Source organism: Pristis pectinata, chromosome 2 (assembly GCF_009764475.1).
Source record: "Pristis pectinata isolate sPriPec2 chromosome 2, sPriPec2.1.pri, whole genome shotgun sequence".
Taxonomy (NCBI): domain Eukaryota; kingdom Metazoa; phylum Chordata; class Chondrichthyes; order Rhinopristiformes; family Pristidae; genus Pristis; species Pristis pectinata.
This window is the reverse complement of record NC_067406.1, coordinates 30,088,499-30,116,186: the sequence shown is the minus strand read 5'-3', so window position 1 is coordinate 30,116,186 and position 27,688 is coordinate 30,088,499. Positions and strand designations below refer to the sequence as shown.

The 27,688-nt window shown below is 41.5% G+C and overlaps 1 protein-coding gene across 4 annotated transcripts in view; it reads right to left on the bottom strand.

The window, feature by feature from the left end:
- The window catches only part of LOC127567567 (WD repeat-containing protein 7), a 499,658-nt gene extending 477,909 nt beyond the window's left edge, over nt 1-21,749 (bottom strand). For 3 of the 4 annotated variants that reach the window (XM_052010607.1, XM_052010608.1, XM_052010609.1), the window contains exons 1-2: nt 21,575-21,701; nt 10,251-10,364 (exon numbers count right to left, since the gene is read on the bottom strand). The gene's annotated coding sequence lies outside the window, so the exon portion shown is untranslated. Of the gene's footprint in view, nt 1-10,250; nt 10,365-21,574 lie in introns of all 4 variants that reach the window. The other variant, XM_052010610.1, reaches the window with a different exon arrangement.
- Nucleotides 21,750-27,688: the final 5,939 nt, after the last annotated feature.

The following is a 27,688-nucleotide window of genomic DNA, read 5'->3' as shown; positions in this document are numbered from 1 at the left end:
AACCTGAAACCCTGCCCCCTGCACCAGTTCCTCAGCCACTCATTTCATTGTTCTATCATCCTATTCCTGCCCTGACTAGCACGTGGCACCGGGAGTAATCCAGAGATTATTACCTTGGAGGTCCTGCTCTTCAGCCTCTTCCCTAACTCCCTATGCTCACTGCGCAGGGCCTCTTTCCCCTTCCTGCCTATGTCATTGGTGACAAAGTGCACCACGATCTCTGGCTGCTCACCCTCCCTCTTGAGAATATTCTGCAGCCGCTCTGAGACATCTTCAACACTAGCACCTGGGAGGCAACACACCATCCCGGTGTCTCTTTCGCAGCCACAGAGACACAGAGAGATTAAGTACTTGAAACAAAAAATAATTTAGTCCAGAACTTTATAAAACCGTTTGAGATTTGCCAACAATGTAACAAAATTGACATAAATTAGTTCATTCTAAAAATAAATATTTGTAAAAGAAACAGGAAACCTAACTATATTGTGAGGAATTATACCATAACCCAATTAACACATCTGATGCGGAAACAAAGGCAAAGGGAAAATGGAACCTAAACAGAAACAGAGTGGAATTGATTCACATAGCTGAAAGACTGTTACCCGGGTCTGATTAAACCAAAAGAATACTGTTTTTAATATAACAAAGTTTGAAGGGAAATAAAAATACAAATTAATCTGGATTCCCATTCAATGTCTCAATCACAAGACCTTGGTTTTGCTTTTGTTTGGCAAGATTTTTGCAAGACACATTTCCGAAGTGCTTCAACGCTGAAATGTTTTTCAGAGTTGTTGAATCATAGCAAATATCTTATAGTTTAAGTCTCAGCACTGTTATAACTGCCAGTGATCATCTGATCACGTTCCATGAATTATCCCACCCATAGCACACTGTATACATCCCTTCTTCCTACGCAAACAGATCACTCGCATTGTATTAGTTGTTTTTAAAGCCCTAAGATGCACAGGAATGGCACAAAAGAATCAGAAAACTGACCAGTGAGACTAAAAGTGAACAATTAGTCAATCATTCAATAGTACAGTGCAGTGAATGACCATTATCCCTCCATCTCCACAGAAACTGCCTCCATCAAATGCTAATATATTTTCATATCTTCTTTGCCACAACCACCTGATCCTTCTAGTGAAGGCGGCAATTATTGCACTTTTAAGTGTCATTAAATCTGTAGCATTGGTCCTTTATTGCATTGTTTAAAACAAAAGAGATTTAAATGCATAAACTGACTTTTAGAAATACTAATGGCAGCGCATACAAGGTATATTGGAGGGAAAAAAAGTTATTTTCACTCCCTTTCTCCACATTTTTCAACAAATACACAATCTGCTCCCTATTCTCTCAAGAGAACTATAACTGGGTGGTAATGGTGGCCAAATGCATCCCAGATGTTTCATTCTCTCCCTTCAATCCTCCTGTGGAAATATAGAATGCATGGAATCTTTGGGGGAACGATTAACAGACACATATATCAAATAGAATTTCAGGACATAATCCTTCAAATATTAGGGTTTACAAATGGAAATCAACTGCAACATAGAATAGGTGAAGAAATAACTGACAAACTGCTGATAAATATAATTGATCATAGAACTTTCCTGCCAGTACATTCCGCTTAATAATATTAGTATTTCTGGATATTCAGCTGGGTATCAGATTCATTTCAGAAGGGAAGGGCACAAGTCCATGTAATTCAAATCATCTCCAACAGCTGTATATGTAATACCCATAATTAAATTAACTATCAACTAAATCAATCACTTTGTATGGTGTTCACCTCCTGCACTGAGCAATAAATAAAGCATAAATTATTTCTATATAACCATTTTGACCAATCCCTCTCCCACCTATCTTTAGTTACACATCCTTGAATGGAAAGCATTCAATTCTTTTAAAAAAAAGAATACTTCCTGCATACATTCAGATTTTAAAATGACTGCTTTACTGCAACATACTTCTATTAGAGCCAATATGCTGAGGCCAATTGATTTGCAATGGGAATGTTAGCTACTGTATATTTTTAGATGAAAACCTAGTTAACCTTAGTGTTATGATGAAGTACCTAGAGGCAAGGGCAAGCTTAATGGAACATTCAACGTAACCCTCACTTGTCAAGCTGAAGATTATCATTACATCACATTTGAAATTGTTTAGTAATGCCATTCATTGCGTTTTATTAATACAAAAGCAGTGTTGTGGCACACATTTATCACGCTCGGAAGCAGTTTCTGCTTCACCTCTGTGAGGGTGGCCAAACAGTATTTAAATTTGTTGAATTTGCCAAATCCAAATCAGAGAGCAAAATTCAAAGAAGAATTCAACCAAAGCATCAAAATAAGTCCAATATATGGATGTGGGCTCTACTCTCGCTATAAATAATGAGCATGTCTGCAGATATATTCAGTTCAGATTCAGAATTCTAACAACAGAAATACTCGTCAGGTCAAGCACTACCTACTCAAGAGAACAGTTAAGGATAACATTTTAGATATGGATTCTTAATTACACCGAAAAGAAATTAAAAAGGAGGCTGTGGTGAGGAGCGAGCGAAAAAAAAGCACACATACATGCAAATCACAGACACAAGAAAAACAAGAGATGATTAAGTAGCAGAAGAGATTTTAATATGAGACAGTGTTTCCACACAGAGGAACATTTTGCTGAATATCTTAACCCTTCCAACTTCAATTTCTTGTCCCAATCTAATCTCTATTTGACCGTCTATATTATTTCATCAAATTATGAACAACAGTGTCTCTTCCTGAAATAAAAATGACCTTAAAATTCTTTTTACTGTGGACTTTTTGTTCACTCTTTCCTTGGCATGATATAGATAGCACACTGTATTTTCTTTGGCCATTCCTTGAGATCAAAAATGAATACTTTCAGTCTGGTTTTGAGAGTTCTGAGGTGACTGACGAGATATTTGTTAGGCTATATCTACAGTACTACATAAAGTTTTTGTCTTATTGCAGGAAAAATGCAGTGGTATTATAGAGAATACAGAGAATATTTATGTGGTTTTTGCCAACATTGGAGGATTTCACTTATGAGAAGAGGTTGGCTAACTCGAGTTAATGAGGATGAGGGGAAGGAGAATAATCCTATTCACCCTTGGTAGTACAGCAGTTGTGAGGTTTTTAGAGCCCACAGCCTTTGACAAGTTCACAAGCAGAATTGGAAGTAGTTTAGAAATCAGCAAAGGAGAACCAAGAAATTGATAAGGTAAAAGCAATGGAATAAGAGAGTAGACTGGAAGTGGATAACCTTAATTGAGAGGGGTGGGGAGGAAGGTGGGGGAAGAGGGAGAGGGAGAGGGGGGATAGGGAGAGGGAGGGGGAGGAGGGGGGAGGGGGGAGGGGGGAGGGGGGAGGGGGGAGGGGGGAGGGGGGAGGGGGGAGGGGGGAGGGGGGGGAGGGGGGGGGGAGGGGGGGGGGAGGGGGGGGGGGGGGGGGAGGGGGGGGGGGAGGGGGGGGGAGGGGGGGGGAGGGGGGGGGGAGGGGGGGGGAGGGGGGGGGAGGGGGGAGGGGGGGGAGGGGGGGGAGGAGGGGGAGGGGGGGGAGGGGGGGAGGAGGGGGAGGGGGGAGAGGGGAAGGGAAAGGGGAAGAAGAGAGCTGAGGGGAGGATAGAATCAGTTGAAGGGGAGGAAGGGTTGGGAAAGGTGAACAAACAGAGAAGAAACCTAGGTGAATGGGTATCTATGGGAGAACAATATGGGGGTATTGGTTCCCTGAAATTATAAAATTCAAAATTCATGCTATTGGGTTATAAGCTACCCACACAGAATATGAGATGTTTCTCTTCCAATTTGTGTTTGGCCGCTCCACAGCAATGGAGAAGACTGAGAACAGATTAGTCAGTGTGCAAGTGGAAAGGAGAATTAAAATGACTTGCAACTGAAAGCTTGAGATGGCCATTGCAGACAGAGCACAGTACTCTGCAAAACAGTTGCCGAGTCTATACTTGCTTTCTCCAATTTGGAGAAGGCCACATCGTGACCACCAAATGTAGTAGACCAGGCTAGAAGAGGTGCAAGTAAATCTCTATCTCACTTGAAAGAGTTGTTTAGGTCCCTGGATGATGGTGAGAGAGTAGGTGAAAGGACTGATGTTATACCTCTACTGTTGCAGGGGAAAGTACCAGGGGATTGGGAGTCACGCAGAAAGTGGCCCCTGCGGATATAATAAATAGGCCAAGACTGTAAGTAGCAAGGCCTGGACAATATCTGGGCATGGGTTGAAGAGTAGCAAGTAACATTCACACCATAAGAATTCCAGGCAATAAATACTGCCAAAAAGAATGAGTTCAACCACCCACTCTTGGTGTTCCAAGGCACTACCATCACTGGGTCCTTCAGCATCCATATCCTAGAGCTCACCACTAACCAGAAGTACAACTGGATCAACTTCATGAATACATTACTTTTAAATACCCCAAAGCCTTTCTGCTATCATAAGGCCCATTTCAGAAGTGTGGTGGAATATTCTCCATTTACCTGGATCAATGCAAGTCCAACAACAATCAAAAAGCAGATCACTTGATTGCTACCCCATCCACCTCCCTAAGCTTTGACTCTTCCCAACACCAGAATACCATGGCTACATTGTATATCATCTTCAAAATGCAGTTATTCACCTCAATAGTACCTCTCAAACCTGCAACCACTACCACAGTGCCGCCACTAGTACAATTTAAAGTTATTGATTGCAGCTATGTCCTGATTTGCCACTATCACATAAATACAAGTAAAATAAAAGGAGATAATGGATCAGATACACAAGTTTTCAAGATTAAAGACTATTTACTTTGTCTATTATACACTGCGATTTTCAACATCACAAATTGGCTAGATATGATACTGGTGGCTTCAGAGGGGAGTAGAATGTAATCATTCAGTTGTTCACCCCTTGTTTTATCCACCGTACCCAGCTGCATTTTAATGGCCTTAAAACCCATTACCAATATACAATCTATTTTTGTTTCTAGATTTGCTTAAATGATAATGTTTAAAATCAATAAACAAATTGTTAACCAGCAACATAAAAATAAGGCTTATACATTTTGAAAAATAATTTCTAAATGAGAATTTTAAAGGACTAATGCTTCCTGTTTACATTCCAAAAATTAAACCTACTTAATCAAGATTTGCTTATTCACTTCCACTAGAATCCCTAAATGTAGTCAGTTTACTTCACCTTGGCTCACTGGAAAGGCTTGGCTAACTGTCTAAATGTCACAAGTTAGCTCTTAGATATTTTGATATGGGCAACTGTGATTTTCCCCAGATAATTGAGCTCAAACATGCAAATGTCTTGCGATCTAGCAAAAAGAATTGCTCTTCCATATCACTGCAATGGTTTAATTAGAGATGCAATAACATTCATCTCTCAATAGGGATGCTGTCAAGAAAAAATTCATTGCTCAATATCTTCAATAGGAACAGAACAAGACTGAACACAAACTATAGGGGAAACATCCTTTTATACTGTGATACTGAGATAAAATGTCTCAAACTTATACAGGTTATGGTGGAAAATACGTACAATTTCTTTTAAAGCTACATCATTTCTGCAATACAGGAACCAAACAAATTGAGAAACTTAGAAGTATTATACAGTCTTGCCATAATAACATCACCACCACATATTTAGCAATACTTTCTTTGTACATGGATGTGGGGTAGTAGTGACAGCCAACATGAACTACATTTACTGCTCACCCCAAACTTGAACTTACAGGATCTCTTCAACCCCAGGTGCTCTTCAAAGTCAACCACTGCGGAGTACTAGGGATCACATGAGCCCAGATAATTCTTAAGGACATTTGTAAAGCAGAAGTACCTTTTTGAAAAGAAAATTATCAATCTCATAGATTCAAAGTCACTATCACTGAGACTAGGTTTTTTTTGTTCCAGCTTTATCCAATGACATGAATGCAAAATTCCTGCTGACTTAGTAGATTCAAATTCAGTTTCCAGATCAACAGTCTAGTCCTCAGAATACCAGTCTAATAATGACCAAGCTGCCATAAGTATAATAACCACTTTGCCGAAGACCTGGAGGTAGTGAAGCATAATTGAAAATGACAATTTATCGAAGAACTATGCTATTCCTTCATCGTGGTCTTCCTATACCTTGGATAATCTATGGCTGTTGAAACAGGTTGCCTGCCCCCAGGCAACTTCTGCATTAATTGGCTATGAAAAGATAATCCAGGGTCATTCTCCTACTTATACCCAGTAGTTCCACCAATTCCCCCATTCATATCAGACTGCATGTCAGCCAGAGCCCAAACATCCACAAAAGAACTAAATTCCAGACCGAGTTATCAGTGACAGTCCAATACTTAGACAGCATGGACTGACCATATTCAATGATCAAGGTGAAAACAGTCAATTAGCTGAATTCATAGTAACATAAAGGAAATCCTTCTGATTAATGGAGGGCAATCAGGCACCACTGCAGAGGTTCTTTTGAGGAGTATCCCAAGTCCAATATTTAAATCTTTCATCAGTGACCTTTCCTCCATCACAAGGTCAAAGGGGAGTATATTTCTTAAAGATTAAAGAGTGTTCAGTTTCATTTGCAACTCCTCATATACTGAAATTGTCCATGCCCAGCAAGACAACACTCAGTCTTGGACAAACAAGATTCAAGTCACAATGTGCCAGAAAAAGAGTATCTAACCATCTTCCTAGGCTGTCCCTCAGGATCATGGATAACATACTTCTCCAATTTTGTGGGCTCTGAGGCAGACTCTTCCACAGGTGGGCCAGGTGGTTGCTGACATGGTATGCAGGACATCTGTGTAGTATGGCCTCAAGATTCTCAGTACCATACCCAAAGTTTGGTATTGAGAACAAAGACCACAGGGGTCATTGAGTCTAACCACTTGACATTCAGCGGCATTACCATTTACAAAACCCTTCCATCAACATTCTGGGAGTCACCATTGACCAAAATTTATCTGCATCTGCATAAGTAATGGGGCAACAGGATTAGGTCAGAACCGTGATGAGTGACTCACCTCTTAACATTTCAAAGCTTTTCAAAACTCTCTCACCTTTTGCCTCATTGTAAGTGAAGGAATTTCCTGGATATTGGTCTAGATCTTGATAGTCTGGTCAATCTACTCATGGTCAGTCCATGTCTGTACTTTCATGATCCAGACTGGGGGGAACAGTAGGTCCTACTATACCGGCTCAAAGCACTCCAGGTTCCAGCAGCATGGTCTGAATAGCAACAGATCCCCAAAGCTGGATTAAGGAATCCCTACCCTGAAAACCCCATTAACATCTGGTAAATTTTTGTCCCAGTCTTTGTAGGCTTCAAAAGCTGCAAGCGTTAGTTAACAGTCTTTAAAGGTATCTGACATTTCAAAACTACCAAGTGAACAATTAAATGTATTTTTTTTTAATTGAGGTAAAGAAACAAATATTTTTAGGACATTAGACTTGACAAAAACAAACAAAAAAGTAGAATTAACTACCGATTGCTTCATATCTGCAGCCCCCCCATTTCACAATGAAATCACTGGTGTCTCAATATTATTAATGTACTAAGTCTAAATATACTAGTAATAACTAGTAACTAGCAATTTACCAGCCAAACTCATCAGTAACTGTGAGATTTCTATACTTAACAAGGCATGTCTGGAAGTACCACACTCACAGATGTTATCAAGCAAAATCTGGCCCATCATTGTATAAAAGAGTTATGCATTAGGTTGTCTGGAATGGTCAGCAGAGCGAATAGCATAAATAGCTTTGAGAGGATATGAAGATAGGGAGAAACCAATTAAAAATTGAATGGTTCAGTGTGGCATGCTTCATTAAGCTCAAACTTTATTCCACAGACTTGGGATCATCAGGCTGACAACTTCAGTATATTATCAAAAGACTAACTTCCAATGATAGTAAATTCAAGCCCCTTCTGCTAATTTAAATGGAAGGAAAAGAACCATGCCTTGATACCCTCATTTGCAGCATTTATCCTTTAACTCATCCCAAAATAAAATTAATTAATCATTTAGTTCATTACTTAGATATGCCATAATGACTGCTGCCCTCAACTACATTTCAAAAAAACATCACTAACTGCAAAGTATTTTGAGACAGCCCGAGGATATGAGAAATTCTTTTCTGCACCTTTTAAATTTCCTGTAATGGAAGTGCACATTTCCAGACAGGAAAGAACCAATCTCATATATAGGCTCAATATAATAAACATAGTTTGGCAGCACTTAGTAGCAGCATATATAGCAAAGAGAGAGCTTCAGGATTAATAACGTGGGGACAGGATCTCAAGCTGCAGCAGAATCAAAAACAAAGTAAGGCATTTTGGGAAAAGAGAGAGGGCACCCTGGTAGGACCAATAGTTAAATATTTGTTGGATGTCCTTACGGCAAAATCACATCCTCATTTCAGTACATTATGAGTCCTCATGAATTTCACAATTTGCACCCATGTCAGTTCTGGTCACCTCATTATAGGAAGGATGTGGAGGCGTTGGAAAGGGTGCAGAGAAGATTTACCAGGATGCTGCCTGGATTAGAGAGTATGGATTATGAGGAGAGACTAAAGGAGCTAGGGCTTTACTCATTGGAGAGGAGGAGGATGAGGGGAGACATGATAGAGGTGTACAAAATATTAAGAGGAATAGATAGAGTGGACAGCCAGCACCTCTTTCCCAGGGGACCATTGCTCCCAGGGCATGGCTTTAAGGTAATGGGTGGGAAATTCAAGGAACATGTCAGAGGGAGGTTTTTCACCCAGAGAGTGGTTGGTGCATGGAATGTGCTGCCTGGGGTGGTGGTGGAGGCTGATACGTTGGTCAAGTTCAGGAGATTGTTAGATAAGCATATGGAGGAATTTAAGATGGAGGGATATGTGGGAGGAAGGGGCTGGATAGTCTCAGGTGTGGTTTGAAGGTCGGCATAACATGGTGGGCCGAAGGGCCTGTATTGTGCTGTATTGTTCTATGGTTTTATGTTGAGAACAAGAAGTCCTCCAGACCCAGACTGGGTCACAAAGCTTATGTGAATTCCACAACCGACAATATAAGGAATTAGAGACTAAAGGGCTTCAGTGCTAAGGGACACCCAGTACATTATCCACTGCTTAGATGGACAGGAAAGACAAGTTAGTGTCACTGAAGGATCTTTCTTGACTAGTATCAAAAAGCAAAAAAAAAATGTCAAAGTGTTACACTGAGTAATATATAGGAAGGAAGTTAAAAACTCTCAAAAAGGATTTTGGTGATCAAGCAAAATGGACAGGGAAACAATTAAAAAAAACTTCAAGAGCAATGTTTAGCCTCAGATGATGGAATAGTTAATTCAGAGTGAGAGGAGTGGAGGATGCAGGAAGGAAGGTCAATCTCAATTCTCAAGGAAGAATTGTCCTTGAGAATTTAGTTTTTATCCCCATGGCACGGTAGTGTAGTGGTTAGCATAACACTATTACAGCGCCAGCGTCCCGGGTTCAATTCCAGCCACTGTCCGTAAGGAGTTTGTATGTTCTCCCACTGTCTGCGTGGGTTTCTTCCAAGAGCTCCAGTTTCCTCCCACGTTCCAAAGATGTACGGGTTAGGAAGTTGTGGGCATGCTATGTTGGCGGCGGAAGCATGGCGACACTTGCGGGCCGCCCCCAGAACACTCTACACGAAAGATGCATTTCACTGTGTGTTTCAATATACATGTCACTAATAAAGATATTTTATCTTAAGAACCAGCAAATTCTAGGCAAAGTTGGAGACTCCAGCTGCAAAACCCCACAGATCCTGCAACATCCACAAGAATCTGACGAGCAATACCCAAGCAAATCATTATAAGCAAATTCAACATGCAATTGTTAAAAAACAAATTTTACATTGCAATTTAATTTCGCTTAAGTGTAAATAAAACTTTCCTTAGGTTTGATAACACTGTAACAACCTGAACACACACACTTGTTCTTTGAGCTCACATTCTAGAGCGGGTTCTGCTCATTTTACAATGTAATATTTTTACCGTACCCTGAAAGTGAAAATATATCTTATATCTGGCAGCATATTTTCCATTAATTTACTAGAATATGTAATATCAGAACTTGTTTATCATTGTTTCCACAGAAAACAGGAATTCACTTATATCATTCAGCAAGGTCCGATAGTGCCTTCATGAAGTTACACGTCATATAGCAGAGTCTGATACAGAAATGCAAGCATACACACTCTTAGGAAAACTGGATGACTTACTTGATATCAATATCGTCACACTTTTAAATTCTGTCAAAAATTAGTGAGCAGTGGCATAAGGGACTCAGAGAACTTCCAACACTAATCAACGTTCAAGTAAATGGACTAGTTTTCCTACAGAAATAAAATGAACAAAGTTCAGTATTTAATTAAAAGTCAATCGTGATATCTACTATAACAATCTAAAGAAAATCTTCCACACAAAATGTAAAAAAATAAATTGCATTTAAGTAATATAAATTTACATTTACTGATGTTCAATCACACCCAACAGAACAAATGACAAATTTGATCCAAGACAAAGCAAAACAAAACAATGAATTTATCAAAGCCACAATATCATAAATTCAGAGCCCCAGATTAAAAAGTTAAAGACTAGGAGGACACAGGCTGGGACATGAAACACAAACAGCAAATGTTTCAGATACTCAGCAGATCAGACAATACAAGTGAAGGGGAAAACAAAGGAATTAATTTTCCAGGTCAACGGCCTTTCAGCATAAAGACAATTTGAAGAGGAGAGCAACAGTATCCAAGGAGAGACCACCATTAACAATCAGCTAACAAGAGCCCAGAAGAGAGGTGATTAACATTGTAGTGGAAGTGAAAATGAGGGAGCAAGAGGCAGGTATAATCGTCATGATTAATTCAAGAAGGTCATATGGAGGATAGAAGAGAAACTGAAGAAAGATAGGGGTCCTCAGAGTGTGGCATCATAGATCTGGGAAGACGCAACCCCAAAGCACTTTACAGTTAATTGTTTCCATGCAGGAAAAAAAGCAGAAGTTTGCACACAGCAAGGTCCCATAAACAGTGGAGACATAAGAGACTACAAATGCTGTAACTTGGAGGAGCATTAAACAGTGTTTTATAATGACCAGATCATCTGCTTTTCTGATGTTTATTGGGAAACATTGGCCAAGACACAAGGAATATGTCCCCTGCTCTTCTTCAAAATTGTGCCAAAGAATCTTACGTACATCCAAGAGAGCAGAGAGGGCCTTGATTTAACATATCACATGAAAAGCAGCAATCCAACAGTGCGGCACTGCTTGATATTTTTGTGCTTAAGCACTGTTAAGCAGGAATTCAACCTAAAATCTTTTCATGAAGAGACAACAGTGCCACGAATTGAATCACAGCTGCTACTGCAAAAATAAATGAAAAGTAAAATTGTAGAAGTTTATAATAAAGTAAAATAATAATATTATTCATCACTGGGAGTTGCAACAGTTCGAACAGATTATTTTTTTAAAATGCATTATAAATGCATCAGCAAGGCGGTGTAGAAGAAGGATCAGCAAACATTGCCTGGGACGGTGTTACAAGTATTTACTCTATATTCTGCAAATATAAACAACTTTTTATTTATTAGAATCAATTCTAAGGGATAGCATAACCTTCACTTAGAAAGGCATAGATTAATCAAGAATGGTTAACATGGATTTGTCTGATGTCTGGCCATCTTAATAGAGTTTATTGAAGAGATAATAAGAGCGATGAGGACAGGATGTCTGATGTATCTGCAAAGACTTTAGCAATGCTTTTGCTATCGTCATATGAGAGTGGACAAAATAGTAAAAAATCCATGAGATGGAACAGTAATGTTGAATCTGAAACTAGCACAAGGGTAGAAAGCAATAGGTAATGGTTGACAGATGATTTTGTAATTGGAAGTCTGTTATCAGTTGAGTTTCACAGGACTCAGTACATAGTCCTCTCAGTTTGGTAATTTTTATAAATGATATAGATTTAAATGTAGGGGATATGATGCAAACAATGACAGCTAGGAGGAAAGCTTTAGACTGCAGAAATATTTTAATAGTTTGGTAATTTTGGAAGAAGAGTACTTGTGGCACAACATTCACAATAATGCTGCTGGTGAAGCTACTGCCTCATAGCACCAGAGATGTGGGTTCAATCATCAGGTGCTATCTGTGTGGGGTTAGCACATTCTTCCTGTGATCACAAGTTTTGTCCCACATCCCAAAGATCATAAGCTGTAGAACGCTACAAGAGTTGTTGACACAAGAGACTGTAGATGCTGGAATCTGGAGCAAAGAAAAACAAAGTGTTCAAGGAACTCTGAGTCAAGCAGCATCGGTGAGGGGGAAAGGAACTGTCGATGGGCCAGGTTGAGATTGCATCAGGACTGAGTGGAGAGGGAAAATAGCTAGTATAAAGAGAGTGGAGGGGTGGGGTGAGACAGGGGCCAGCAGGTGATAGGTGGACTGAGGAGTGGTGAGGCATGACGGGAAGAAGGAGTAGGTGGGGGAGGGTTGGAGTTGGAAGACAGAGTCAGGTGAATGATAGGTGGAAGCAGACAAGAAAAAAGATCGGGGTCTCGTCTCAAAACGTCAACAATTCCTCCACCCCAATAGATGCTGTTCAATCCACTGTATTCGTCTGGCAGTTTGTTTTCTGCCAGAGACCGAGACAGAATAAACTTTTTCACAATAGGTTTGACGAGTCATTCAAGAAAACGGTAATAAAGGGTCAGAGAAACAGCAGCACATAGGAATAAGGCTATTAGTTACATGGTCGCACTTCAAGTATTAAAGACCAAATGAAAATGGAGAGTTTGACCTGAGGGTTTTCCTCAGTTTTCCTCTCCATAGATGTTGACTTTCTAACTACATCTCGTATTTTCTGTTTTTATTCCAAATTTCCCATATCAACAGTAATTTGTTTTTATGAAATCGTATAGGAGACAAGCTGATAAAATTAGATACCATTTTTGCCTCTGAGCAATGGCGATAGGTGGACTGAGGAGGGGTGAGGCTTGATAGGAAGAATGAGTGAGGTGGGGGAAGGAGAGGGGTGGAATATCAACCAATAAATTATAAAACCTAATGCCCCAAGGCACATGACTGAATTTGTAAGGAATATGGAGATTTTTTTTTACCTCATCAAACATGCTCTTAAAATGTTTGGATTGCTATCCAATTCTCTCTATCAGACTTGGAAACTTAAAACTGGTTACGTTACTTGCTATTTTGTTTACTAAGATGTAAGCATTACAAATTCAACACAGATCTCAAAATTAAAATATTCTTTCCCTTCTCCTTTATGGTGGAAACTGACTCTTTCTGGAATATAGTTCAACAAATACCAACATCCAAGTGATCAGGCCACAGCCATAATGATGTACATTTGTATTACAAATGTAAAATCAAAAGAAAAATTCCTAGGCATTTCAAGGAACCTCAGACAAAATCTGAGACCCACATAAAGATCCAGAAACAAGCAACTGAAAACCTGACAAAATAGTCAAATGTTAAAAAAAAGATGGAGAGGGAGAAGGGTTAAGAGAGGGAATTACAGACCTCAGGAGTTTCAAAGTTAAAAAAAACTATGAGGGGAGGAGTGCTCAAAATCAGAGATGACCAAGTGTTCAAAATCGGAGAAGCACAGAGATCTCATAGGATTACTGGCTTATTTACTGAATAGCAATCCTTTGTAAATGCCAAAGACTTAAAAGATAACCACAAAAATGCACATTCTTTAAGCAGTGAAAGAATTTGTTTGATTTTGAAGTTCTATCACACTTCTGACATACAGCAACATATGGATGGATCATTTAACCCTGATCTAGATCATGACTGATTGTATTTTTCTTCACCTACTGAATCCATGGAACCAATAGCCAAAAGCAGCAGCCCAACTATTGCTTCATTTGTGACTGTGTCACTCAGTGAGGACATGTGATGTCCTTACTGGATATTAAAGGATTGTCCAGTTAAAATTGAGAGGAGCAGAAATTTCTTCTCTCAGAGGGTTAATGAAGTTAAAGATTCATAGAGAAATACAGCACGAAAACAAGTGCTTCAGCCCACCAAGTCCTTGCTGACCATCAAGCACCCACTTTCACATCAATCTCATCCGAACCCATTTTATTCTCCTATATTCCCATCAACTCCTCCCTAGATTCTACCATTCATCTATACACTCGGATCATTTCACAGTGGCCAACTAACCCATCATCCCACACATTTACGAGAAAACACTGGAGCTCCCAGAGAAAACTCACTATCACAGGGAGAAGGTACAAACACCAGATATCAGGATTGAACCTGGGTTGCTGTAGCTGCGAGGCAGCAACTCTACTAGCTGTGCCACAGTGCCACCCTTTGCAAAGCTTTGTAATTTCTACTCTGGAGAACTGTAGATCCTAAGTATACTCAGTGTTAGGAATGAGATTTTAGACTATGGGGAAAATCATGAGTTATGGCATTTGGCTTCAACTCCCCTTTCCTGTCTATGATCACATCAGCCACAGTCTTACAGAACAACAGAGCAGGCTTAAAGAATCACATGGTCTACCCCTGAAGTTCATAAAGGATACAGTAACATATTCTTCAGAAATGGAGAAAGAAAGAGAATAGAAGCAGCAAAAATCAATCTGTTGATGGATTGACACATTAAAGGTGCTCGTTTCGCAATGCTCCCATCAATGACCCTCTTGACTTACATTAAAGTACAACAGTTGTGTGCAAAAGAAGACACTCTGGAAAGGACTCTAAATTAAAACTCGTGTATTATTTTTATTTTTTCCTTCCCTGCAACTTTCCACTTTCTCAATTCTATAAATCAGTTGCAATTAAGAGGATGTCAAATTCTCATACTTCCACTAATGTCAATCTAAGACATTAGTTGTTGGGTAGAAACTCTGCCGAGTTTCTACCCAACAACATAGCTGAGATTACAAAGCCAACAGAGCAGGCCAAAAAGAATTTGCAATATATAAAAACAAAAAAAAAATAATACTGTACATTTCAGGAGAACCCCACTGCCAATAATTCTAATGACATCTGTTTCACAAAGACCATCACACCTCTTCCAAAATCAATTTCCACACACCCAGTTGCGAACCAAAAAAAATTCTTCATGGTAGTGAGGAAATCATTACCAATAGCATGATAATTATTTACCTTGATTAACATTAGCTCCTGGTAATGATCTTTTTACCTCATTACCATCTTCCTGCACCAACTCCACATCTCTTAATTCTCTTTATATCCAAAAATTTATTAACTTCAATCTTGAAAATATTCAGCAAATTAGATTTATTATATTCTGTGTGAAGAAATTTCTTCCCATCTAAATCCTGAATGGCAGACCCCTTACATCAAGTGTGACCCCTAGTTGTAGACAGCTCAACCAAGGGAAATTTTATTTCTGCATCTACCAATAACAATCTCTCCCACCCCAAACTCACCACCTGTCACTCTGTCTTTAAATTGTCAGAATTATTGTCTGTCTTTGAATACTCAACAGATTTAATCCAACTAAATAATGGGAAAGTCTGAGGATGCATCATGGCTTGGTATGGCAAGTGCTCTGCCCGTGACCACATGAGACTGCAGAGGGTTGTGGACACAGCTCAGCACATCACGGTAACAGCCTCCACACCATGGACCCTGTCAACACTTCTCACTGCCTTGGTAAAGCAGCCAGCATAATCAAAGACCCCACCTACCCCAGACGTTCTCTCTCCTCCCCCCCATCAGATAGAAAATAGAAAAGCCTGAAAGCACGAACCACCAGGCTGAATGACAGCTTCTATCCCGCTGTTAAAAGACTATTGAATGGTTCCCTAGTACAATAAGATGGACTCTTGACCTCACAATCTACCTCATTATAGCCTTGCACCTTATTGTCTACCTGTACTGCATCTTCTCTGTAACTGTAACACTTTATTCCGTTATTGTTTTACCTTGTATTACCTCAATGCATTATTGTAATGAATTGATGTGTATGAACGGTATGCAAGATTAGTTTTTCACTGTACTTCAGTACACATGACAATAATAAACCAATTTACCATTCCCATCTCAAACTCTGTTCCCTAGCCACTGATTCTGCCCTCTTCCTGAAATCAACCCAAATCTGAACCAAGCAACTCCAAAATGACCTTTCAACTAAGTATCTGTAACTACAGAAAAGAGACGCCAGGATGATGTGTTGCCTCCCAGGTGCTAGGTTCAAGGATCTCTTGGAGCAGCTGTAGAATATTCTCAAGGAGGTGGGTGTGCAGCCAGAGGTCGTGGTGCACATTGGCACCAATGACATACATAGAAAGGGGGAAGAGGTCCTGCGCAGTGATTAGAGGGAGTTAGGAAAGAGGCTGAAGAGCAGGACCTCCAAGGTAGTAATCTCTGGATTACTCCCGGTGCCAGGTGCTAGTCAGGGCAGGAATAAGATAATAGAACAATTAAATGAGTGGCTGAGGAACTGGTGCAGGGGGCAGGGTTTCAGGTTCTTGGATCACTGGAACCTCTTCTAGAGCAGGGGTGACCTTTACAAGGACGGGTTGCTCCTCAACTGGAGGGGAACCAATATCCTAGCCGGGAGATTCGCTAGTGCTACTTGGGAAAGTTTAAACTAGTTTGGCAGCAGGATGGGAACTAGAGCACCGGGTTAGAAAGTGGAGGGATTGAGAGGAAGGCAGATGTCAGAGCCTGTGAAGGCAGATGTGCAGGAGCAAAGTAATAGCCATGATGGGACGGAAAGTTTGAAGTGTGTGTATTTGAATGCTAGGGGTATTATGGGTAAGGGTGATGAACGTAGAGCATGGATCAGTACATGGAACTATGACATTGTGGCATTACAGAGACTTGGTTGAGACAGGGACGGGAATGGGTGCTTAATGTTCCAGGGTTTCCATGTTTTGGAAAAGATCGTCGTGGCTATCCCTCAAGGTCGAGGATGATGGTCTTCATTCTGTTGATCTATTTATGGGCTCTCAAGTGGCTTATCAGTCCAATCTTGGCTCTGGAAGTTCTTCCGCATTCAGGACAGGTAGTTTCAGATGGCAGATCGGGCGTTGGGTGTTGCTGCCTCTCTTTCCATTTTCTTCTCTTTTCCTCTAATTCTGCACATCTGTTGGCTTCGAAAGTTGCTGTTCCTTCTTGGATGATGGTTTGCCAGAGTTTCCTGTCCTTGGCATTGGCTTCCCAATTGTTGATGTCGATGTTACATTTCTTCATGTTGGCTTTTAAGGCATCCTTGTATCTCTTCTGTTGTCTGCCTCTTTTACATTTGCCTACTTTAAGCTGGGAGTAGAAGATTTGTTTTGGCAGATGTTCATCTTTCATCCGAACATGACCGCTCCATCTTAGTTGGTTCTTGATAACGTAGGCTTCAATGCTTGTTGTTTTTGCTTCATTTAGCACACTGACGTTGGTTCAAAAGGAGGGAAAAGGGGGTGGGGGAGGGGGGTGTTGCACTTCTAATCAGGGATGATATCACAGTTACAGTCAGAAGGGACATAATGGAGGGCTCGTCCACTGAGTCTATATGGGTAGAACTCAAAAGTAAGAAAGATGCAACCACTTTGATGGGATTATACTATAGACCCCCCCAGTAGCCACTGGGACATTGATGCTCAGATCTGCAGGCAGATTAGGGAAAGATGTAAAACCAATAGGGTTGTTATCGTGGTGGACTTCAACTTCCTTAGTGCAAGAGGTTTATATGGGGAAGAATTTGTTAGGTCCATCCAGGGGGGTTTCTTAAATCAATATGTAGATAGTTCAATGAGAGTAGGGGCCATACTGGAACTGGTGTTGGGTGTTAAGCTTGGTCAGGTGACCAACCTTTCAGTGGGAGATCAGTTCAGGAACAGTGATCACAACTCCTTAAGTTTTAAGATAGCTATAGATAAGGATAAGTATAGACCTTGCGGAAGAGTATTAAGTTAGAGCAGGGCAAATTATGAGAACGTTAGGCAGGAACTGGGGAGAATTAATTGGGAACAGTAGTTTTTGGGCAAGTCCACATCTGACATGTGGAGGGTGTTTAAAGACCAACTGCATAGAGTACAGGACAGGTATGTTCCAGTAAGGAGGAAGGACAAGGATGGCAGGATAAGAGAACCTTGGATGTCGAGAGAGGTGGTGAATTTAGTCAAGAAGAAAAATGAAATGTATGCAAAGATTAGGAAACTGGGATCAAACAGAGCACTTGAGGATTATAAAGAAGCTAGAAAAGAACTCAAGAAGGGAATTAGGAAAGCCAGGCAGCCCAGGAAAAGTCCTTGGCAAGTAGGTTTAAAGTACCCTAGCATATTAGCACGCTCTGCACTGATCTCCCTATCCTCCACATCCTTCTCCTATAATGGGATGACCAGAACTGAATGCAATACTCCAGATGAGGCCTAACCAGAGTCTTATAAAGCTGCAGCATAACATCCTGACTCTTGAATTCAGTACCTCGACTAATGAAGGCAAGCATGCCATGTGCCTTCTTTACCATCCTAAGGCATTCCATATACACATCAAGAGCAAGAGGATAACTAGGGAGAGGTTAGGACCACTCAAGGATGAAGGAGGAAACATGCGCTTGGAAGCGGAAGATATAGGTGAGATCCAAAATGAGTACTTTGCGTCAGTATTTACAAAGGAGAAGGATGTGGAGGATAGGGAGATCAGTGCAGACCGTGCTAATATGCTAGGGTACTTCGAGATAAAGGAGGTAGTGTTGGGTCTCTTAAAGAGCATTAAGTTGGACAAGTCCCCAGGGCCTGATGGGAGATACCCCAGGTTATTGAGAGAGACAAGAGATGAAATTGCTGGGGCCCTGACCAAGATCTTCATATCCTCTCTAGCCACAGGCGAGGTCCCAGAGGACTGGAGAGTAGCTAATGTTGTCCCATTATTCAAGAACGGAAATAGGGATAGTCCAGGAAACTACAGACTGGTGAATCTCACTTCAGTGGTGGGGAAGTCACTGGAGAGGATTCTTCAGGATAGCATTCATGAGCATTGGTAAACCTTGACCTAATTAGGGACAATCAGCATGGCTTTGTGCAGGGCAAATCGTGTCTTACTAACTTGATAGAGTTTTATTTGAGGAAGGGATGAGGGTGATTAATGAAGGTAGAGCTGTGGATGTCATCTAGACTGGCAAAGGATACAGCGGGATATAGATCAGTTGCAGATATGGGCAGAGGAATGGCAGATGGAGTTCAACCCGGCCAAATGTGAAGTGTTGCACCTTGGGAGATCAAACATAAAGAGACTGTACACTGTTAATGGCAAGACCCTTAACAGTGATGATGAGCAGAGGGATCTTGGGGTCCAAGTTCACAGCTCCCTGAAAGTGGCTACACAGGTTAATAGGGTGGTAAAGAAGGCACATGGCATGCTTGTCTTCATTAGTCAAGGTACTGAATTCAAGAGTCAGGAAGTTATGTTGCAGCTTTATAAGACTCTGGTTTGGCCTCATCTGGAGTATTGCATTCAGTTCTGGTCACCCCATTATAGGAAAGATGTGGAGGCTTTGGAGAGGGTGCAGAAGAGGTTTACCAGGGTGCTGCCTGGATTAGAGGGCTTGTTCTACAAGGAGAGGTTGGACAAACTTGGGTTCTTTTCTCTGGAACAGTGGAGGCTTACGGGAGATCTGATAGAGGTTTATAAGATTTTGAGAGGCATAGATAGAGTAGACAGCCATAATCTCTTTCCCAGGATTGAAATGTCTAATACCAGAGGACATGCATTTAAGGTGAGAGGGGGTAAGTTCAAAGGAGACGTGCGGAGCAAGTTTTTTTTTACACAGAGAGTGATTGGTGCCCGGAATGGGCTGCCTGGGGTGGTGATGGTGGCAAATACACTAGGGGCATTCAAGAGGCTCTTGGATTGGCACATGAATGTGCGGGAAATGTAAGGATATGGATACTTAGGTGGAAGGGATTAGTTTAGTTGGGCATTTGATCACTAATTTAATTAGATCGGCACAACATCGTGGGCCAAAGAGTCTGTTCTGTATTGTACTGTTCTACGTTCTACACAATAGTCACTTATTTTCTCCTACATAACGTTGTACATTTCTACCCACCTTCTGTTCTTCTGCTGCTAAAAACATTTTCCTTGCTTTCGTTACAAAACACTACTCTACTCTCTCTACACTCATGACTGTGTGGCTAGGCACAGCTCAAACACCATCCATAAATTTGCCAATGACACCACTGTTGTTGGCAGAATCTCAGAAGGCGATGAGGAGGCATACAGGAGTGCGATTGATCGGTTGGTTGAGTGCTGTTCTGATTGTGAGTATTCACCTCCTGCAAAGCAATACCTCGATTTTTAACAATATCGCTTTTGTTTACAAACCCCTCCTTGGTCTTGCAGCACTCTCTCTGTAATTAACTCCATCTCCGCAACCTTCCTATAACTGATGAAGGGTTTTCAACCTGAAACATTAGCTCTGTTTGCCTTTCCACAGATGCTGCCTGATTTGCTGTGTGCTTCCAGCATGCTCTTTTTATTTCATTTTCCAGCATCTGCAATTTTGTGGAGCAAGAAACAATCTGCTGGAAAAACTTAACGTGTCAAGCAGCATCTGTGGTAGGAAAGGAATTGTCGATGTTCCGGGTCAAAACCCTGCATCAGGAAGTTCGACCCGAAACATCGACAATTCCTTTCCTCCCACAGATGCTGCTTGACTCGCTGAGTTCTTCCAGAAGATTGTTTGTTGCTCCAGATTCCAGCATCCGCAGTCTCTTGTGTCTCATTCTGCAGTTTTCTATTATTCACTTCCCAAATGAGCTTCTCCAATTTTGGCCCCTTCAATATCTGTGAATTTAAAGATATGTTTCTTTGGCAGTTTTCCTCTCTAAACTCTCTCCATTCGTTCCTCTTCTTCTTCCTTTAAAACCTACCTCTGAACAAGTTTCTGCTTTATTATCAGCTGTGACTCAGAGTCAAATTTTGCTTAATAACAATCCTATGAAAACACCTTGTGAGAAGTTGCCTCCTTAAAAAGGCATTATAGAAGTTGTTCTTGAGTCTCTGAAAAGTCTTAGTGTTTTTAAGACAGAGGTGAGATTACACCAGAACACAGACCTACTTACAAAACGAAATACCAAGTAGATTAGTTTTGAAAGAATGTTAAAATATTGTGGCTTTCGAATGATAGGTCATATATGTGAACAATCCAAACCTTGATTTTATTTGCAAAACCTGCTGAGCGAATTTCAAAAAATAAACACTTTGCCATCTAATTTTGAGTCAATCCCACAGTTACTATCAGTGCTGACAGTCATTAAGGACACAGGGGGAGCGCTAAATAATAAACACATTTCATTAATTAAACCACAGAAAATAAACAATGTACGTTGATTAGGAGTAAACTATATTTCAAAACATTGAAGTCCCTTCCATTACAGCCAAGACTACAGTTAAAGGCCTGAATTAAAGCCCGGCTCCACTATCGCCTTTCAGAAAATAACACATCACACAGTTTATAAACACTGTCGGTCGGGGTCATTCAAAGTTCCTCGGCTCCACGTTGACGATGACCCACCAACTGCCTCCTTCACTCACCTGCTTGCTGCCTCCCTTCCATTTCACTCCATGTCCCGGCCGAACTCGGGCTCCAGCTCCCACACTGGCTCAACCGGCAACAGCTGCGCTCACTCCGCGGAGCAGCTCTGTCCGTCGCAGCCATTCGCAGCCTGGTGTCCGACTCCCGCCGCAGCTCCCCCTACCGCTACCTCACGCTGCTCTTCCCCCTGCTGCTGCGCGAAGCCTCGCAGGACGAGTCTGGTCAGAATAGGTTCTCTGTGGGTACTTGTGATTTTGTTCTTATAATTCTAACGATGTATCAAACATTTTAAACGTCGCAAGATTTAATTGCAGCTGAATCCACGGGCTCCAGACTGAATTATCCCACTTTAGGTAATCCCCCTTCCCCGCACCCCTCTCCTTCCCCACATACACCCCTTCCCCACACCTCCCATTTCCCCACACCTCCCACTTCCCCACACCTCCCACTTCCCCACACCTCCCACTTCCCCACACCTCCCACTTCCCCACACCCACTTCCCCACACACCCCCCATGCCCCACTTCCCCACACCTCCCACTTCCCCACACACACCCTTTCCCCACACCCTCCCTTCCCCCACACATATCCCTATGCCCCCTTCCCCACACACCCCCATGCCTCTTCTTCCCTTTCCTAGCCTCTTTTTACCCTTTTTTTTACCCCTTTTTCTCCTTACCTTTGACCCATCCTCTGGTGGATCTGCACTCCCCCTCTCCTCCGCACCTGCCTATCACTATCTCTTACCTGCATCTACCTATCATCACCTTGTGCCCACCCCACCTCCCCTCCTTTGTCCACCTATCACTCCTCTGCTTTTCCCTCCTATACATTGAGCTTCCTCTTTCCCTGTCTTCAGTCCTGAAGAAGGGTCCTGACCCAAAACGTTGACCACCTGCTTTTCTCCACGGATGCTGCCTGGCCTGCTGAGTTCCTCCGGCATCACAGTGTTTTTCATCTAGATTCCAACATCTGCAGTCCTTTGTTTCTCTGACCCCTTTTCCAGACTGGTCTCCCTTGTGTATTGCTCCAGATTCCAGCATCTACAGTCTGTTGTGTGGTCATTTTCCAGTTGCCTTAATGATTATTTACTGAGTGAAACAACTATCGTTTTAGTTGTTCAATTCTGATCTTATATATCTTGGTCATGAAGTAGCAAGTCACCGACTGCCAACTAGTTCTGTGATTCCTCTGATCCTGCTCTCATCAAGTAACAGATTATTTTCTTCTTTACTCATAAGCCTTCTCAGCTACTGAGCCGGAACATATATTAAACCCGATCCAAAAAAAAACTCCTGTAATTTAAGGGAATGGCATTTAACCTTAAGTACTTCAAGTTACAACAGGTGAATATTGTCTTGGTGGAAGGAGTCAGACGGTGGTAGTGGAGGGTTATATTTCAAATTGGAGGGCTATGACCATTGGTGTGCCACAGGGATCAGTGCTGGGTCCACTGTTGTTCATCATCTATATTAATGATGTGGATGAGAATGCAGTTAGCATGGTGAGTAAGTCTGCACATGACACCAACATTGGTAGTATAATTGAGAGTGAAGAAAGTTGTCTAAGATTAGAACAGAATCTAGATCAATTGGGAAAGTAAGCCAAGGAAAGGCAGGTGGAATTTAACTCAGACAAGTGTGAAGTTTTGCATTTTGATAAGTCAAACCAGGGCAGGACTTGCACAGTAAATGGCAGGGACCTGGAGAGTGTTGTAGAACAGAGTATGAGGAGCATTTGATGGCTCTCAGCCTGTGCTCGCTGGTGTTTAGAAGGATGAGAGTGGATCTCATTGAAACCTACCGAATATTGAAAGGCCTGGATAGAGTGGATATGGAGAAGATGTTTCCAGTTGTGGGAGAGTCTAGGACATGGGGGCACAGCCTCAGAGTAAAAGGACAGAGATGAGGAGGAACTTCTTTAGCCAGAGGCTGGTGAATCTATGGAATTCATTGCCACAGACGGCTGTGGAGGCCAAGTCATTGGATGTATTTAAAGCGGAGGTTGATTCATAAGGGTGTCAAAGGTTAGGGGGAGAAGGCAGGAGAATGGGGTTGAGAGGGAAAAGTAAATCAGCCATGATCGAATAGCGGAGCAGACTTGATGGGCCAAGTGGCCTAATTCTGCTCCTGTATCTTACGATCTTGTGGTCTAAGGGGTACAAGTACATAGTTGCCTGAAAGTGGTGACACAGGTAGACAGGGTGGTGAAGAAGGTGTTTAGCACATTTGCATTCATCGGTCAAGGCAATGAGTACAAGAGCTGAGATGTCATATTATAATTGTACAAGATGTTGGTGTAATTAAGTTGGAAAGGGTGCATAAGAATGTTATCGGAACCGGAGGGCCTAAGTTGTAAGCAGAAACCAGATAGATTTGTGGCTTTTTTTCCTGGAACAAAGGAGGCTGAGGGGTGACCTTATAGAGGTATATAAAATCATGAGGGGCGTAAGTAAGTTGGATGATCACAGTCTTTTTCCCAGGGTAGGAGAGTCTAAAACTAGAGGGCATAGATTTAACATGAGAGGGGAGAGGTTTGAAGCGGACCTTAGGGACAAGTTTTTCACACAGAAGGTGGTGAGCATGTGGATCGATCTGCCAGAGGAATTAGTAGACGCAGGTACAGTTACAGCAGTTAAAAGACATTTGGACAGGTACATGGATAGGAAAGGCTTAGAGGGATATGGACCAAATGCAGGCAAATGGAAGTAGCATTAGCAAGAACTAACAAATGGAACTAGGAAATGGAACAAGGCAACTTAGTTGGCATTGACAAGTTGGTCTGAAAGGCCTATTTCCATGCTGTATAACTCTATTCAGGTAATTGGGCCAATTGGTTTTTGAGAGCTAATTTAACTGGAGAAAAAACTATTTAAGATTCCTACTCCACTATGTTAATCAGTGCAAGATGAGGGACAACAAATTCCTTTTCTGTTATCCTTTATTGAGCTGGAGGAGTATACCAGCAATTGTATTGATCCAGTTAATTTTTATCTAGAAAAATGTAACTAATCACCAAAGACAATGTAGCCCTTTTTTCTTACGTTGATCAAATTAGATCTCGATTAACACAGCCATATGTTTATCTACATACTCATCCATATAATTTGAAATTATCAAATGTAAAATAAAACTCTTTTATTTTGACTATTTTGCACAATTCCTATCTTATCTGCATAACGAGATTGATATCAATTAAAGAGTCAAGCATTTGAAATAATTAACCCTCCAGCATATGATTTGAGTTTCTTCCACAAAACTAATTTGTGAAAAGATTTAGGTTCTGAATGATCAGAGGATCTGATAACCAATATGTTTGTTTTAAGCATGCTGCAAGTAATTTGGATCAACACACAACACATAACAGCAAAAATTATGTTTCTCCACACCTTCTGCCTCACCAGCAGCAAAGCCAGATACTCTTCAATTATTCTTTTAGATCACTGCTGCATTTCAGAATTACTTGCGTCTTAATCGTTACCAAGATTACATTTCAGTGTCATTCCCATGATTTTCACCCTTTTTTCTGATAGTAAGCAAGAGTTTACATTAACTTTACACCTTCTTACAAAACAGATGATACCAGACTTACTCGCTCAAATTCTTCATTACAGCACTTCGCTGTGAACAATTGGCTTCATTGCAATGATATTGTTGGCAATAATAGTTTGAAGAATTGAGTCGAACAGTAACAACCAAAGCTTGGCAGACATGCTTGCATCTATATTGCAGCAGTGTCAAATTATTATAATGAGAACTTTGTTGTGAACATTTCTTTAGCAGAGAAGGATCAATTTTTCAAATGTTGGAGAATAATGGGAAAAAAATGATGCATCTTGGCTTCCACCTTTAGACTCCATCATCATTGAGGCCCATCTCCAGCCAATTTGATTCATTTCATGTGATATTTAAGCAATGACTGAGAGTACTAGATGCAGTAGGTGAGGGGAACAGACAATACCCAGCTGTAGTACTGAAGACCTGTGCTCCAGAACTAGCTGCACCTCTCGTCAAACTGTTTCAAGTCAGTTATAAACTGGCATCCAACCAACAGTGTGGAAAATTATCCAGGTATGCCCTGTTCCCAAAAAGCAGGACAACTCCAATCCAGTTAATTGCCAGGACCAATCAGTGCCATATCTAATTGCAGCTTTGGTTCAAATGTGGACCAAAGAATTCTGGAGGTGAGGTGAAAGTGACTGCCCTTGACATGAAGGCAACATTTAATTAAATGTGGTGTCAAGGCGCCCTAACGAATCCTAATAAATCAAAAGGAGAAACACTCCAATGCCTGGAGTCATACTATACACAAAGGAAGATAATTATGCAGTCAGAGGTCATTCACCCCAACTCCAAGACATCACTGCAGGAGTTAGAACCATAGAACACTACAGCACAGAAAACAGGCCATTTGGCCCTTCTAATCTGTGCCAAAATGGTATTTCACTAGTCCCATTTACCTGCACCCAGTCCATAACCCTCCAGACCTCTCCCATCCATTGTATCTATCCAATTTATTCTTAAAACTCAAGAGTGAGCCTGCATTTACTACATCAGATGGCAGCCTGTTCCATACTCCCACCACTCTTTGAGTGAAGAAGTTTCCCCTAATGTTCCCCCTAAACTTTTCCCCTTTCACCCTAAAGCCACGTCCTTTCGTACTTATCTCTCCTAATCTAGGTGGAAAGAGCCTACTCGCATTAACTCTGTTGATACCCCTCATAATTTTGTAAACCTCGACCAAATCTCCCCTCATTCTTCTGTGCTCCAAGGAATAAAGTCCTAACCTGTTCCTCAGGGCAAAGTCCGAGGTCTAACAATCTTCAACAGTTTCATCGATGACCTTCCTTCCATCATAAGGTCGGAAGTGGTGATCTTCACTAATTATTGCACTTGGTTCAATTCCATTCACAACTGCTCAGTAAATGAGGCAGCTTATGCCTGCATGCAGCAAGACCTGGACAACATTCAGGCATAGGTCAGTAAATAGCAAGTAATATTCATACCACAAAAGTGCCAGGCAATGACCATCTCCAACAATAGAGAATCTAACCATCTACCCTTGACATTCAATGACATTATCACAGCCAAGTTCCCCACCATCGCTAAACTGGCTGTCATTAACTGACCAGATACTCAACGGGTCCTGCCACATGAATACCATGGCAAGAGGAACAGGTCAGAGGCTTAGTACTCTACAGATAGTGATGCACCTCCTGACACCTCATGGCCTTTCTACAAGTCTCAGATTGGGAATCTGATGGAACACTCTCCACTTGTCTGGAATAGTGTGGCGCCAAGAAGAAGCTCAACACCATGAAGGGAAAACAGCCTGCATGACTCGCAACCCAACAGGCCCCTTAACTTTAATTTCCTCCACCACTGGCATACACTGGCTGCAATGAGTTGCACACAAAGCTACACCAGATCAATGGCAGATGTGATTTCTCTGGCTCTTCACTCTGTTCTAGACCATCTGGACAACAGGAACTCCTACATCAGGCTGCTGTTCATCAACTACCGCTCAGCGTTCAACACAATCACCCGATCCAAACGCATCATAAAGCTTTCAGACCTGGGCCTCTGTACCTCCCCCTGCAAATGGATACTCGACTTCCTCATCGGCAGACCTCAATCAGTGAGGATTGGTAACAACATCTCCTTCTTGCTGACCATCAACACAGGTGCACCTCAAGGCTGTGTGCTTAGCCCACTGCTGTACTCTCTATACACACATAACTGTGTGGCTCAGCACAGCTCCAATGTCATATACAAATGCCACAGACAACACCACTGTTGTTGGACAAATCACAGGTAGTGATGAGCCAGCTTACTGGAGTGTAATAGGACACCTGGTTGAGTGGTGCTACAGCAATAACTGTCACTCAACGTCATTAAAATTAAAGTGCTGACTATTGACTTCAGGAAGGGGAAGGAGGGTGACTATGCACCAGTCTACATTGGGGGATCAGCAGTGGAGAAAGTCAGCAGCTTTAAATTCCTAGGTGTTAACATATTGGATGACCTGTCCTGGGCCTAGCACATAGATGCAATCACAAGGAAGGTACCCCAGCATCTTTACTTTCTTAAGAGGTTAAGGAGGTTTGGCTTGTCA